The following is a 15,611-nucleotide window of genomic DNA, read 5'->3' as shown; positions in this document are numbered from 1 at the left end:
AGGTCAGTGCCTATACTGCGGCCGAAAGTGGCTCCGCCTACATTTCTCTTTTCTTTCGCGAGGTAATCGGTGAACGAATTGACGCAAATAGACGACAAAGAAAGAAGAAAAATGGTACGAGTGATTGGTTGATGGGATTTAATATCTCAAAGCAGCGCGGAGGCCAGAGAGACGTCACCGCATTTGATAGCTTCGAAATGAGTTCGAACACCCTGGATTATTTAACGCGGAAACAAAGCTCAGCGCACGAGCATTTTTGCACGTCGTGGGCGTCGGAATCGTACCGGCGAATCGGGAAACTTTGCAGGAGAACACTGCGATCACTGAGCCCAACCGATGTAGGAGATCATATGGAGCTCGATTTAGAGGTAGTAAGCATACAAATGTGCTACCGTGCTGTTCCGTATAGTCTTGCAGCAAATTACTCACGTCTTGAAAGCAGAACACCTATAGTTTACGCTGTTTACAGTGTACGCGCGCACAACGCTCGTAAAAGCAGCGGGACGTGCGCATAACGCTGTCTTGCCTCCACCACTGAGCCGTTAACGGACCGTTTACGTTGCGTATACCACCCTAGAGCGTAAAGCACGGCGGTGGTGGCGACCACGGTGGGTATGCGCCTCAAACGTACGTATAGTCGCTATCACAATAACCTCGTAACCCCGCCTGCTCCTACACCATTTTAATCATCATCGTCAGCCTATTTTCATGTACACTGGAGGACGAAGGCCTCTGCCTGCGATCTCCTATTACTCTTGTCTTGCGCTAGCTGATTCCTACTCGCGCCTGCAAATTTCCTAATTTCATCACCCCACCTAGTTTTCTACCATGTTCGCGTCTGCACTTCCCTTCTCTTGGTATCCATTCTGTAGCTCTAATGGTCCACCGGTTATGTACCCTACGCATTACATGGCCTGCCCAGTTCCATTTCTTTCTCCTAATGTCAGCTAGAATATCAGCTATCCCCGCTTGCTCTCTGATCCACACCGCTCTCTTCCTGTCTCTTAATGTGAGGCCTAACATCTTACTTTCCATCGCTCTTTGCGTGGTCCTTAACTTCTTCTCTATCTTCTTCGTTAATCTCCAAGTTTCTGCCCCATATGTCATCAGCGGTAGAATGTAATGATTGTAAACTCTTCTTTTCAACGACAGTGGTAAGCTCCCAGTTAGGATGTGGTAATGCCGTATGCATTCCAGCCCATTTGTATTTTTCTGTAAATTTCCTTCTCATGATCAGGGTCCCCTGTGAATAATTTACCTAGATAAACGTACCTCGGTACATGTTCTAGAGTCTGACTGGCGATCCTGAATTCTTGTTCTCTTACCAGGCTATTGATCATTATCTTTGTCTTCTGCATATTAATCTTCAACCCCACTCTTACACTTTCTCGGTTAAGGTCCCATTCATTTGTTGTAATTTGTCCCCAGTGTTGCTGAACAGGAAACTGTCATCGGCAAACCGAAGGTTGCCGAGATATTAGCCGTTGATCGTCACTCCTAAGCCTTCCCAGTCTTATAACTTGAATACTTCTTCTAAGCTAGGGAGCCTACATGCAACGCCGTTTTAAACAGCTTTGCATGTAGGCTCCTATTCTAAGCATGCAGTGAATAGCATTGGAGAGATCGTGTCTCCTTGCCTTACCGCTGTATTGATAGGTAACTGTGTACTTTTCATGTGAAGAACCAAGGTAGCTGTGGAATCTGTAGATATTTCCCAAGATACCCACGTGTGCCTCCCGCACTTCTTGATTAGGCTCCTACACCACCACCACTACAAATAAAACGGGGAAAGCCAAACGGACACAACCCCTCGCGCTCAGCTCAATTGACTCTGCAGAGGAGCCAGGGCTTGCGTTCTGCCTTCCGCTGCAGGCATGAACGTGGTGTGCAAGCACGCTAGCCTTCCAGCAGAGCAGCTGCGTCCATGCCTTGCGACAGCCGTGCTTCAACGTGAGCACTAGCTCTTCAGCGCGAGCTACTAACACCACCGTGGTTTATGCAGTAGGTTCGAGCCGGAAAGGAGCGTACATTTCAAGCTACCAACGCCAATGGTTCTTCTCCAGTCTCACTCTATGGATCATCAAGGTGCGACGTACTCAACGCCAGTGGCGACGCTCTTTGTCATGCCAGCGTTCTGATAGGACAATAGTACGTGACAACCTCAGAATAAAATGTTATATGCACGCTGTCCAACTCAAACGCCGTTTTCGTAGATGCGCAAGTCAATTAGGTACGCTTGCTTGCCTGACTTCAAGCGGTTTCCGTTTATAAAACGGCCCTTTTTCTCCCTACAGATCGGTCTTTGCGTCCCTGGTTTCAGGTTGAAACGTGAACGCCTTGGCCAAACGTGAATAAGTGCTCGGCCAAAGGTGGTATTACAGCTTGAAACAACGCACTTTTACTTTCCTATTAGCCTATCGTTTACATTAGCAAAGCAATTCTATTATGTAGACTCGGGATCGCAACCTCGAACTAGGCATCTCAACCCCATAGTATCTGGGCTACTGGCGTGTAGACAACATGCTAGACTGGGACAGGAGCAGTAAAACCTACTGAAATCAAGCAGGCTAAATGACTGTTTGTTCCAGCCTCTAGAGCTATCATCGACAAGCAGTCAGAAATTACATAAAAATCTTAACAAAGGCTAAAATGCGAAGACAAGACTGGTTGGACAAGAGAAACTGAGGGATGTCCAGACTGTGGTGAACAAATGAACAAATATGGAAATTTTCAGAAATTGAGACCTGCACCCGAGATTACAGACACCATACTCGCCGAAGAGGCAGGGTGCAATGTAATGTCATCGGCGAATGCTGTCACCTTAACAACGTTGCTATCAGGCAGCGGAAGCCCCGTATGCGTCGATCTGTCCAAAAAGTATCCAAACAGAGAGCAGGAAAGAAAACTTAAACAGCGTGTCATACATGAATCCGCACAATAGTTCTTTTTCTTTTTGGACGCTCATACAAACACAAGTAATGTCATTTGCTTTTGCTTCTGCACAACTTTAGCTAATTAGACACGGGTTGAGAATTTTCCGCTGTTTTGTAACGAACTGAGGTCGCCATTAACCTTTTATTCAAGTGCTTTAATCTGTAATGTGCACTTTCATGAACGATCCATGACAGTGCCAATCGTCGTAACTGCAATCGTCGGCAGGGAACGCGGCTGTGTAACGGTAGTTCAGGGGGATTTTTTCAAAGATGATAGTCTTCTTGGGCTACCTAAACGCGAAAAAATAGTCTGTCTGTCTTTCACTTGATTCAACCGCCCGGCCATAACCGGTTTCAGAATCTAACTCATTTTTTGCATCGGTGCAACATGGTTTTAGGCGTACATTTTCCTGTGAAACCCAGTTATTTCTGTGCACTCATCATCTGCATACTATACTTGACAAACACTACAAGATAGACTGCATTTTTTGGACTTTGCGACGGCCTTTGAAAGAAGTTCATCACGCCTTACTAATGTTAAAACTCTCCTCACTCAAGTATCGACTGTAACATACTGTTTTGGCCTCAAATGCTTTCTATTAACAAACCGCCTCCAGTACGCCACAATTAATTGTGATAACTCACCTGAAATAAATGTAACATCTGGAGTACCACAGGGTTCAGTTTTAGGCCCACTTTTGTTTTTAATATACAATAATGATTTGCCTAACTGCGTTTCTTCTTCTGTGCATTTGTATGCCGACGACTGTGTACTTCACAGGGAAATACGTAACGATAACGATAAATATCTCTTTCAGACAGACTTAAATAACATTTCAAGTTGGTGCGATTACTGGCTCGTGAATTTAAATCCTAACAAATGCAAACTAATGACTGTTTCTCTGCAGTACGATAGCTCCTCAACGTACAAACTAGGTGACATCGAACTCGACCATGTATCATCATACCGGTACTAGGGGGTTATTATTATCTACAACATAACCTGAAATACTCATATTAATATGATCAGTAACAGTGCTAGCCGCACACTGGGACACTTACGACATAACTTCTATTTCAATAAAACCCCACCTGCGCTTAAACTCTTGTGCGCTCGAAGTTAGAATACGCCGCCGCAATCTGGAACCCTCATCACTAGAGGTCGGATCTTTAGGGATTAAAAAAGCGCGTTTTCGGCGCCAAAAATAGGCAGGCAAAACAACGTTTTAGGCCTTCCAACGTCGTAAATATAGGCACAACAAATGTTTACATAAATGCAAACAATTTCAAACGAAGACGTGCGCGGCCTATATCTACGATAGGAAAACAAGAAATGTTATTGTCTATGATGGCACAAAGGCGCCAACATTTGAACATAGCCGTGCAAGTGTCCCATAAAACTGCTGGACTAATAACGATCAATTGGCTTCATTCAATAAGCACACTGCTCATATTCATGTTCAATGGCCACTGTACTCGAGCGTCGCATATAGTGAAACAGGCATGAAAAAGAATACTTGAAAGCTGGGAAGACTGATCAGAAAAAATGATACTTTATGTCTGCCTGACGCAATTAAATTAAGACACAACAAAACCCGACAAATAACAAATGCAAGAGACCCTACGATTTACTAAGAAATTAGCATGTTCTTAGATGGGGACTGTTAGGTGCAACTCTTCGCAATTTTCTCATATACAATGACATTATCCGAATTGTAGAGGCCAGACGTACCAACACTGCCAAATACACTTCAACCCATTTGACGTGCACATGTTTGAATAAATATGTTTGGAGAGCACGCGGAACGTAGTCTAAGAATCACTGTGAAGATTGTGGAAACAATAGCAAACTACCACCATCTCCAGATTTTTGGATTTAAAATTGTGCCTCTTGTCACTGAAAATGATCTCGTACGCTGAGAAGGAACGCCCGACGGCAGTGAACACCTTAAAAAGTAAATTACAAGCAAAACAAAAGCCGCGTGCGCATCACATTTTTCTTTCTTCTTTTGCTCTTCACTCTCCTTTCCCCTGACGACTCTCCGCGGTTTCGCATTCGCCAACCGCTCGCGCAATGTCAGCGCGGCGGCGCATGCTGGGTGACGCGTCCCATTTCAATGCTGCTAGCAGTTGTTTTCCGAGAGTTGGTCGAACTAAAGGACTAGGTTGAACCCCATAGAGTTCCGAACAGTCAGTGTTGCCCGGTAACATGAATAACGGTCTCTAACTGCACTCAAAAGCGAAGCTTGAGGCTAAATAGTGTTCATACAGGCGCCGATATTAAAAATAGGCATTTATAGACAGTTATAGGCATTTAGGCACAAACGCCAAAATAGGCATTTATAGGCACTATAAAAACACTATAAAAGCCCTTCTTAACCTCTAATTCATGCGCATATATCGAAGTGGGGCGATAGGAGCACAAGGAACAAAAAAGGCATTTGCCTAAAATCCGGCCTCTACTCATCACGCACGTTTATTTAGGTCTCTAGAATTAATTCAGAATAACTCCGCACGTTTCATTCTTTCCTAATTACCATAGAACAGCAAGTATAACAGCATTGAAACACGCTCTATCACTGCCATTTCTGTCACTACGTCGTAAGTATTTCCGCCTTTGCCTCTTTCATAAGGTCTTCCATCATTCATCACTACATACCGAGCTTATCACGCCACCCACTTATCGCTCATCCCGGATTGACCATAAACGCAAACTTAAAGGCATTTTTTGCAAAACAAACATATTTTCTTTTTCTTTCATACCGCACACACCAAACGATTGGAACCACCTACCTGACGACGTTGTTTTCATTCCTGATCATTTTCTTTTTTCCCATTCTTTATCTGCGCACCTGCAATGTGATAGCCCTGCTTAATCATCTCATGTATCTCTCCTCCCCACTCCTTTCTTTCTTTTTCTTTCACATGTGTCGCGATGCCTGCAATTTCTTTTACTTTGTCACGTTTTTCTTTTCTCATGCTTTCTTTTCTCCCTTTCCCAAATTTCTGTACGTTCATATTTTGCCACTAGTATTGTATATATATTTGTTATATTTGTTTTAGTACCATTCTGTTATATTTCATTCCACTTTTACAATTTGTCGCTAATACTGTATAATGCTGCATGTTTCATTCTTCCCTTTTCACCCGCCGGGGTGGCTTAGTCAGCTAAGGCGTTGCGCTGCTGAGCACGAGATCGCGGGATCGAATCCCGGCCCCGGAGGCCGCATTTCGATGGAGGCGAAATGCAAAAACGCCCGTGTGCTTGCGTTGTAGTGCACGTTAAAGAACCCCAGGTGGTCAAAATTAATCCGGAGCCCTCCACTACGGCGTGCCTCATAATCAGAACTGGTTTTGGCACGTAAAACCCCAGAAAGAAGATTCTTTCCTTTTCTTTATTTATATGTTACCCACTCCCCTCTGCAAAGCATCGGCGATTGAGGATACCGAAAATAAACAAATAAATAAATAAATAACCAAGCATGAGGAGAGGAGGTGCAGAGAGAGAAAGAAAGACAGGCAGAGAGAGAAATAAATAAATAATATAAGCCTTCTTAGTGAGGCGGGATTTGAAACCGGGTACCCACGGTTCGAAGGCGAGCATCATGACCACTAGGCCCTACGCTTGTAGAACGTGCATTTATGGGAACCATATGATTGCGTTGTCCCAACGATTGTAACAGAACTCGGTATATGGGCGAGAAAAAGAGAAACTGAGAGCGAGAGAAAGACAGAGAGAGACATTTAAATAAAGAGAGAGACAAAGAAAGAGTACCACAGATAGAGAGAACGAGAGAGACAGAAAGAAATGAAAAATGAAACACTGCAAATGAAAGATCAACGCGTTAGAAATGGTGTCGAAGAGACGCTACGCGTGAAAAACAAGCCTACTGAAGCCGCGGCTCTGTAGCCGGCTTTAAGTCAACAGTAATAAAAGGTTCCAACAGATGGCGTGAGAGCAGGGTGAACGCGGGAAACTTGAATTGAATTCAGCAAAACCTCCATTGCATCCAACATGGGAGGAGTGAGAGGAGATGGGGAAGAGCGTGAGCAGTAGGGAGGGGAAAGAAGAGAGGGGTTACGTATCGGGGGCGGCAGAAGAATATCGTCTTTCCACTTCATTAGGCTCGAAGCAAGCAGATATGCGACCATTCTTTATCCTCCTTGGGGTAATTAAAATTTAATTAAATTGTGGGGCTTTACGTGCAAAAACCACGATCTGATTATTGAGGCACGCCGTAGTGGGGGACTCCGGAAAATTTCGACCACCTGGGGTTCTTTAACATGCACCTAAATGTAAGTACACCGGTGTTTTCGCATTTCGCCCCCATCGAAATGCGGCCGCCGTGACCGGGATTTGATCCCGCGACCTCGTGCTCAGCAGCCCAACACCATAGCCACTGAGCAACCACGGCGGGTCCCCTTGGGGTAGTTAAAGCCTCCAGGGGCTTTAGCGGTAGTTAGTGTGTAACGCGATCCAGTAGAAATCCCACGAAAACGACAAGACACAATGAGCAATATCATACGCTCGCAGTGCTTGCTTATGTCCGACGGGTCCAGCCCAACTATGTCCATGGTCAGAAGGGTTCTAAGGGCCTTATGCGCTTCTATAGTCGCTGACAACCTAAACATTGCGAACGAGCTCCACCCACAAAAAGTTGGAAGTGTCCCCCGAAACGTCAAGCACTGACTGCGATTACAAGCTATAGCGTTGCGTATTCAATTTCTCGGGCGGTGTTCTAGCTGTACGCTGATGCGATTAACGCGGACGCGGCATACGCGTGTGCGTCGTAACTTGTCGCATCCTTAAATCTTGAACACGCCATACAGGGTCTGTAATGGCATTGCACAGGCGCCACTACGCTGCCCGTAAACAGCCGCGCCTGTCAAATTACATCTCTCTCAGGTTTGAACAGAGGTATTGTTTTGTACTTTTTATATTTAACAGGCTGTGAAGACTTAAGATGAAAGGCGTGCGTTGTAAGTGTTATGTGCCATGACATTTCTTTGCTGGCCGTCATGCTCAAACTTCTGAGCAATAATTCAGTCAAGAACGCATGACCTGGTATGAGCAACTTTAGTGGTTGCATAGTGTAGCAATGCATAGTGTAGCAATGTACCTCTGTCTTGCCCTAGGATATATATATATGCATACATACGTGGTAGCATACATATACCTATATGTATGCGGAACCTCACGGCAACACCGACGCCGATGACGACGGCGAAAATTAGCCGGGAGTGTCCACATAATTAGTATTGCAGAAACTCAATGTAATTAATTTCCATTCACATCGTGGAGCCAACTGGAGACCACTCAGTGACTCTGCTTTTCTGATGTAAACACTGGGCTCATTGTAAAATAAAACATCGTTGTTCCAACGAAAATATTACCTCTGGCTGATCAGCCACATCAAGAACAACCATAAAACTTGCCCTAGATTTTCACATTTTCTCTTGAAACGAGTGACACTAAGGACAAACCTGCACCGAAAAAAAAACTGCTCTTTCAAACACGCACTAGCGCTTGACGTCAGGGAAATAAGTGAACCTAATTGGTTGTAGTTGTGTACAATTGTGAGTGGACTGCATCTGGTAAAATCCATTGTTCGATGGTCTTCCTACCTTTCACGAGATGAAGGGCCAGTAAACTGCGTTTTGTGGCGGAGCTTGTTTCAACAGCTGAGCTGTTCTTAGCCGATCGTGCGCCGTCGATGATGGCACCGTCACGCAGTAGCAGAGCTGGAGAGGTCATGTGACCCGGGAGGGCTCCTCTCGTCCCAGTCACCGGGAGTAGAGGAGCCGACCAATCGAAGCGCGCGCCGCGGAAGAAGAGGAGAGGCGCCGGAGTATACTAGCAGGTGTTTGCGCCGCGCGCTCTTCGCACGATGGACGCTGCTCGGCGGGAGTGGCGTCCACTGACCGTCTAGCACAGCGATCACAACGCCGTGCTCGTAAAGGGCAAAAAAAAAAAAAATCCCGGCGTGACACCTGCGAAAGCCCGAGCAATGGGAGGGATTAAACAGTGCATAAAAGCGTTTTCTACCCTACCTTGATGTTCATGTCGCACTAATAAAATGAAGCCAGTTCCACGAAGTGAAATTTGTCGAAACAGTGGAGATGTGGGGTCATTCCTTCGGTCTAAAACCAAGACTACCACAGCGAAAAATACGAAACGTACGCGACAATCGCAGAAACTCAACGACCACATCTCTGCTGTTTCGACAGATTTCACTTCGTGGAACTGGCTGCATTTTTATTATTCGGCTGTCACCGACTGTATGTTCAAGCGTGCAGTTCACAAGCTGTATTTATGTGCCTCAAGATGAGCGCGGAATTTGCTTACGCAAAATTGCAGCCATGCGCTACTGAGAGCTGTTTCCTCCACCTCAGTAGGCTGTGCGGCGGCGCTGCTATCGGCACGCCAAGTGTCAGCGCTGGTTGCCCATGCTCTATTTCATACATTGTGGTTTACACTGGGAAGGCTAGCAGACATATTATATTGGAGGGGGTTCGATCGCACCAAAAAAATAAGCCGGCGTTTCAGCAGCCGTTTCAATTGTACCACAGCACAACATAATTAAGCGCAGCTTTCTGTTTTTATTTCTTCGAATTTCCCGCTGCTTCTGCTGCTGTCTTGCTCATTAGCCGGTACCTGACGTAATTCAAACAAACTCCGAGTACAGTCGCATCAGCTAATTTCGCATCGTTTTATGGGAAGCCCGCGAAGGGCTCTCCTCCCAGTGCTTTCTGCTCGCGTGTAGGCACACACCTTGTCCCATTTACAAAAACTTCGGCTGCTCTAAATTAAACCCAAGTTGCCATGCTCGGTTTGTCGTTAACCCCGGTTTGGTGTGTTGTGCAGCTGTGCTAAGACAACCGCAATTAAGACACCTGGGTAACACGCTTCTGAAACTATACGTTCATGGAATTAAGAGGCTCAATGCAAATTGAATAGTATTGCTATTTACTCCACCGCGCTAATTCTCTTCAGCGTCTTTGCAATCCTCATGCGAACCAATGTTGGTGACCGTCAACAACATATTGCCGCGACAACTTGGCCCCATTCAAGTAGCGTGCCCTTCGTATTGGACACTGTGCGCGCCGTACCGTGGTGTTGTTCAGCAACAACAGGCGGCCTGGCACAAGTAGCCGGTTGGACCCGGCTCGCATGCGCCACGCGCACGAGGTATCACGCGAGGAGAAAGTCCAAGACGCTTCGACGCCAGTTTTAGAACGCGACTGCCAGGCATTCTTCACGACCGCAGTGACATTGAGTCGCGGGCACAGGTTCGTCCTGAATAAATATCGTTGTTTTATTAACCTGTGTTCCTCAACATCGTTACAATATAAGCTAACTAGCTCTGTCGTCGAGAGTAGTACATCTATAGTGGACAGACCACGAAAAGAGCACGACATCTGGAGGATCAAAGACGTGCGCCTGTTGCTTTTATTGCAGTTGCGGTCTTGGCTACGAGGGTATTATAGGAAGGAACGGGTTGTACTACAGACAAAGAAGGACAGACAGAGATAGGGAATCTCGTAGAAATGCTTGAGCCTGACGTGCCCAGGTCAGTAGACTATAGACACATGGTGCCTCGAGATGAGCGATGAACTGGCTGAAGCAAATTTGCGGCCATGCACTACTGAAAACTGCTTCCTCCGCTCCCCAGGCTGTGTGTTAAATACGGCGCAGCTGTTGGTGCACAAATTTTCGGCGCTGGTTCCCCCAGCAGGCAGAAACGCTCGAATAACTAAAACTAACAGTACGAGAAACTAGTCAACTGAGACTTTGGCTTTGATCTTCTCCGTGCGTTCATTGCCCGTGACGGTCGGTGACCGCCCGAGGTGGGCAGCTATCGGGACTCTGGTTGGAGACGCGCTGACAGCAGACGGTTGCGTGTTAGTCACGATGGCCAACCCGGCCGTTGACTTCCAGCCAGAAACCGTAAAGTGTGCGCGAAAGTCATAAAAGAGGAGGGGATTTCAGGCCGTAAAAGTGGCGAACGTTTATTACGAAGGCGCGGCTGGGAATCGGATGGGACAGACGGAAGCCCCTGTCGCGTCTCAGCTCGCTAATATATAGACTCTCCAGATGCTTATAAAGTGCTTCATCATTTGTAGGTCTGGTTAAGCGTAGCGCACGCATTGAGGTAAGTATTTGTAGAATCACTGCGATTACACCGTCTTTAGACAGTTTGTATAGGCTTATCTTATAGTCCATAGATATGCCCTTATACTATTTACAAACGCTTGTTCATAAGCTGTCTGGACACAAATTCTACACGTAGTTCTGCACGAAATCACAAGACTTAACGAGTTTACCTTTTTTGTTCATTACTGACTACACAGCAATGCCTAAACCTTGAACTTCGAAACTGAATACAAGCTACAAGAATACAAGAATACAATAAAGGTACATAAATGAAATTTTACGTCCCAAATGGAAATTTCTTGAACTCTACTTTATCCAAAATTTAGCTTCCTTGAGCATGTAGTTGCCGGGCTGTTTACAACAGAAGATTGCGATATTTGGCAATTTTCAAAAGCAAATTATCCAAAAAGTAAAAACTCAAAATTATTTTTCTACGTCCAGGAACTAGATAAATATGTCCTAAAGCTACAGAGCAAGCCGCAATGCAGTAAGTGCGGTAGTTTATTCTAAATATGGTCACAAGTGAGACACCGTTCGCAAAAACCATGTATCTCATGCTTGTTCTTGAACATTTATTTCTAAATCACATTAATCAATTTCCTTATATTATATGTAGTTGGAATCTACTAGAATTAAGCTTTTTATGGTATATACCACAACTTTATACCCTAAGTAGAAGAGCCGCCACGGTTACTACAAAAGTACTGAAAACGGGGGGCTCGTGGCGCCGGAGTGGGACCACCACCTTAAGCGCGAAACCTTTGTAACCCCCTTTTCCGTCACAACGACGCATTCACCGCGGTAGTTTAGCGACTATGATGTTGCACTACTGAACTCGGAGGGTTCGGGTTCCATCCAGGCCCCTGCGGCTGCATTTTGATGGGGGTGGTGCGCAAAAACGCTCGTTTTCTGAATTCAGGTGGCCAGAATTATTCCGGAAAATTCCACTGTGGCATGCCTCATATCAGATTAGCTGTTTTCGCACGTCGATCCACTTATCTAAATTGTTTTTTGTTACTCAGACGGAACCGAAACTGGGCCGTCGATTTCAATACCACCTATTGAAGCACTTGCGTTTTGTGTATGCCTTCCTTCGTTTTTGTTTTCACTGCGTTGTCTTTATTACCCATGAAAATAAAAAAAAGAACTAATGTTTTCTTCCCAAGGCAAAAGCATTGAACGCGGTATCAAGGATCAGCGTTGAGCTGAAGGCGTCTCAGAAGGCTGACGCTGGCTGGCTCGATAGTAAGGCCTCTCGCCTACGTTGACGAGATGAAGTGCGCCGTTAGCCATGTTGCAAGCATCGCACCTCAGTGGTGCACGAAGTGAGAACGAAGGAAAAAACCTTTGACGTTTGCCCGGGCCCAAAGAAATTATTAGATAGATTCAGCCGGATGTTACGGTGCGTTCCGGTCACACAACTGCTCGGAACATACGCTTATCTGTGTGCGCACAACGCGCGTGCCAGCAGCGGAGGCCAGCACGCTGCCCTAGCTCCAGAACAGATGACCGAGAAGACCGTGATGGTGGGTCCACTTGTTTTCGCCCGTTGTGCAGCCAAACGCGCTGCGAATCACGGGAGACACAACGTCCCACGTGGGGGCTGCGCATTCGTGATGATATTCGCCATATATCTTTGTGTATTAGTCGCTTTTCCACGAAATGACATGTATAACGAAGGAATAATTTTGTCCCGGTTCTATTGTGAGGTGCACTGTGCGAAATATTTACAACAATGTGGCCGGATAGCGAATGATATCGGAGGCTTCAATTAAGCATTTCGTAATAAAGGCGTTCGACTGTATTTCGCCTAAGATGCTCAAAGAAAGAATTGTGCCTTGTTATGTACCATCCTAAATGTACCTAAAACGTAGAGCAGAACACAAAAAGAACCAAAAAACAACATGGAGGTGGCTGTGCAATTTTCGATTCAGTCTGTGTATATCGTTTTGTGGTGTAAAAGTACATGAAGTAGCTAGCCATGAAGGAGCCCAAGCGTTTACCTATAGTCAAAGCAGCTCTTCAATTCCAGTCGGAATTCTCACCGGGACACATAAAATTATTCAACAAATGTCAGGTGATTCGAATACCATTGGTCTCCTGGCCTCTGCCTGCATGGCGAGTGTTACAATGTCACGTACTTGCAAAGATAATACCACCGTCCTGAACGCCGCGAGCGCGAGAGAAAGACCATAGACAGTTTTAGTTTCACGTAGAAGCGCTACGTACGTGAAGATCTCACGGGATCGAAATGCGCATGCGCAGAACGTAGGGAGCCCAGACGTGTCTCACGTACGCACGCTAAATCTGCGCCTTTGCGCTGCGCGCCCCACGTATTTATGTGACCGGCTCTGCGAGCTGCTCACGCGATATCTCGAAACAGCCGAGAGCAGTTTCAAGATCGCACCCGACCGTGCCGACGGTGCGTGAGCTGCGCTGCGTGTTTGTGCTTTTCGAAGTCCACGAGAGCACAGATAATTAACAATGATCACAAAGAAAGCTGGGAAGCATTTTGCAGCTTAGGATCGGGCAGAAAACGCAGCACAAGGTAGCACGCACGCGTTGTTGGCGAGGTGCGAGAATCGCGCAATGGCTCCGATTTCGTCTCTTCTTGAACGAACTCGGCTGAAATAGCGTTCATGTCTGCCAGCAGAGGGCGCAAGTAGACATGTGGAAACAACGGTCTATACTTTTTCAAGGCCTCCTGCAAAAAGCTGTTGCGTACGCGAAACTGTAAGCGTCCCAAGCATGCGGTGCGTAGCGCACGTAAAACTCTCACGTTTGCGTGCGCAAAGCTCCTGCGCACGTGAAACTAAACCTTCTAATATGATTCCATGTCGCTGTTTTGTTTGGACCACTGGTACTTTGTTAGTGACTTATTAGTTGACCTAATTTCACGTTTTAAGTTTTCAAGAAACCCTTTTGACGTTCTATGCCACTGTAATAGTTAAATACGAAGAAAAGATTTACAACCAAAGGGTGTTGGCTAGGGCTTTCTTTAAAGCCTTTCCGAATAAATGACTCGTGAGTTCGTGCAGTTGCTTCACGCGGGGACACGGCCGATAGCTCGGGAGTTCATGAGAACCTGTCGATAAGGCGTAGAAGTGCATTAATTGTTGCCCACAATCTTTTGCTAACGCAAATTACTTAATATAACGGGCGCCTTTAATAAAGCACAAGGAAAACAACATACGAAGAACACTGCTACTATTCAAATGGCTTTGAAAAAATGCAGACTGCGGCACAGAGGAAACTAATAGTTCCAAATTGTAACACACCTCTTTTACCGTAGGCTTTAGTGGCTGTGCCGGGTACGATTAAATAGTAACTCTGCTTTGTGGGTAAGTCACATGTTAGCGTTCTTCAGTGCCGGTCCGAGAAATGCAGCGTCTATCGTACAAGTAGTAGTCGCGGACTTCCCACAGGGGGCCCCCACGTAGTTCTTCAGGACCAAATAAAGTTCATGTCTGTCTGTCTGTCTGTCTATCGTACAAGTATGCGCTAAGCTTAAAGTTTACGAACAAAAAAGAAATATAAATGAAGAGGTGACGGGCATCAGAAGTTTCCCGCAAGAAGCAGCTGAGCTTGCATAGCTGGCGCCCATATTTTGTAGGAGCGCTGCGGGATCTGGCGGGACCAGCGTGTGTAAGAGTGATTTAGCTTGTTCTTATCGCGTCCCTGCCGCCAGCAGAGTTCAATCGTCGTGGCGTTGTCGCCAGCTGCCCTGTCACAATCCGGCCGCGTTACATCAAGCCCTCCCAACAGATATAGCGACAGATAGCAACGGGGATCGAGATTAAGTGCGCTTGCTCTAAACACGCATGCAAGAGTAAATGATGCCGCAAAAATGGTAACAAGGCAGACAAGCTCAACATAACCGTCTCTGGCACCTCGCTTCAACTCGCAGTAGTTACTGGCCACGCCTCTATCGCGGTTCATTATAGTAAATACGCTTTGCTCCGTTTAAGTTGACCGACACTGGCTATGATTAGTGAAAACTGCACTGTTAAACATCCTTTCCACAGCCACATGAAGAGCAAACAAGAGCGCTATAGCTCGGACAGATCACGACGGTGAGGATTTTGCTTCGACCGTACTCACAACTCGGTGATCTCCAGCACGACACAAACTGGGTGGTTTAGTGACGGGAAGTGTGCATTCCTTCGATGACGCAAATGAAAGCGTTGGCGACAATTTCCGCACTCTCTTGTCCCGCACAGCACACATGTAGGTGGAGAGGCGCGAAGACACTACGACACAACCTTGCGAATTGTCACACGCGCAATCAGCCCTATTCTCGGACGACAGCTTTCGGAGACATATATACATCGACTTTCGCGAGATTTCGCGTGACTTGCACCAGACCGGTCGGCGTTAATACGAGTGACACAACATTCTTGTCCCAATGGCAAACGTGTTGTCTTATCACTATTACAGGGACGCTGTCGCCCCTGAACACCGACCCGTCCTGTGCTAAGTACTATGGATCGCGCGAGACTACACGCGAAAATTATTCCACACAA

The 15,611-nt window shown here is 46.2% G+C and overlaps 1 long non-coding RNA gene across 1 annotated transcript in view; it reads right to left on the bottom strand.

Moving 5' to 3' along the window:
* Positions 1–15,329, bottom strand: part of LOC125940195 (uncharacterized) — a 191,840-nt gene extending 176,511 nt beyond the window's left edge. The window contains exon 1 of the long non-coding RNA XR_007463426.1: positions 15,190–15,329. This is a non-coding gene — a long non-coding RNA (uncharacterized LOC125940195). The remainder of the gene's footprint in view (positions 1–15,189) is intronic.
* Positions 15,330–15,611: the final 282 nt, after the last annotated feature.

This window comes from Dermacentor silvarum, chromosome 9 (genome assembly GCF_013339745.2).
Source record: "Dermacentor silvarum isolate Dsil-2018 chromosome 9, BIME_Dsil_1.4, whole genome shotgun sequence".
Classification (NCBI taxonomy): Eukaryota; Metazoa; Arthropoda; class Arachnida; order Ixodida; family Ixodidae; genus Dermacentor; species Dermacentor silvarum.
This window is presented reverse-complemented; position numbering and strand designations above follow the sequence as displayed.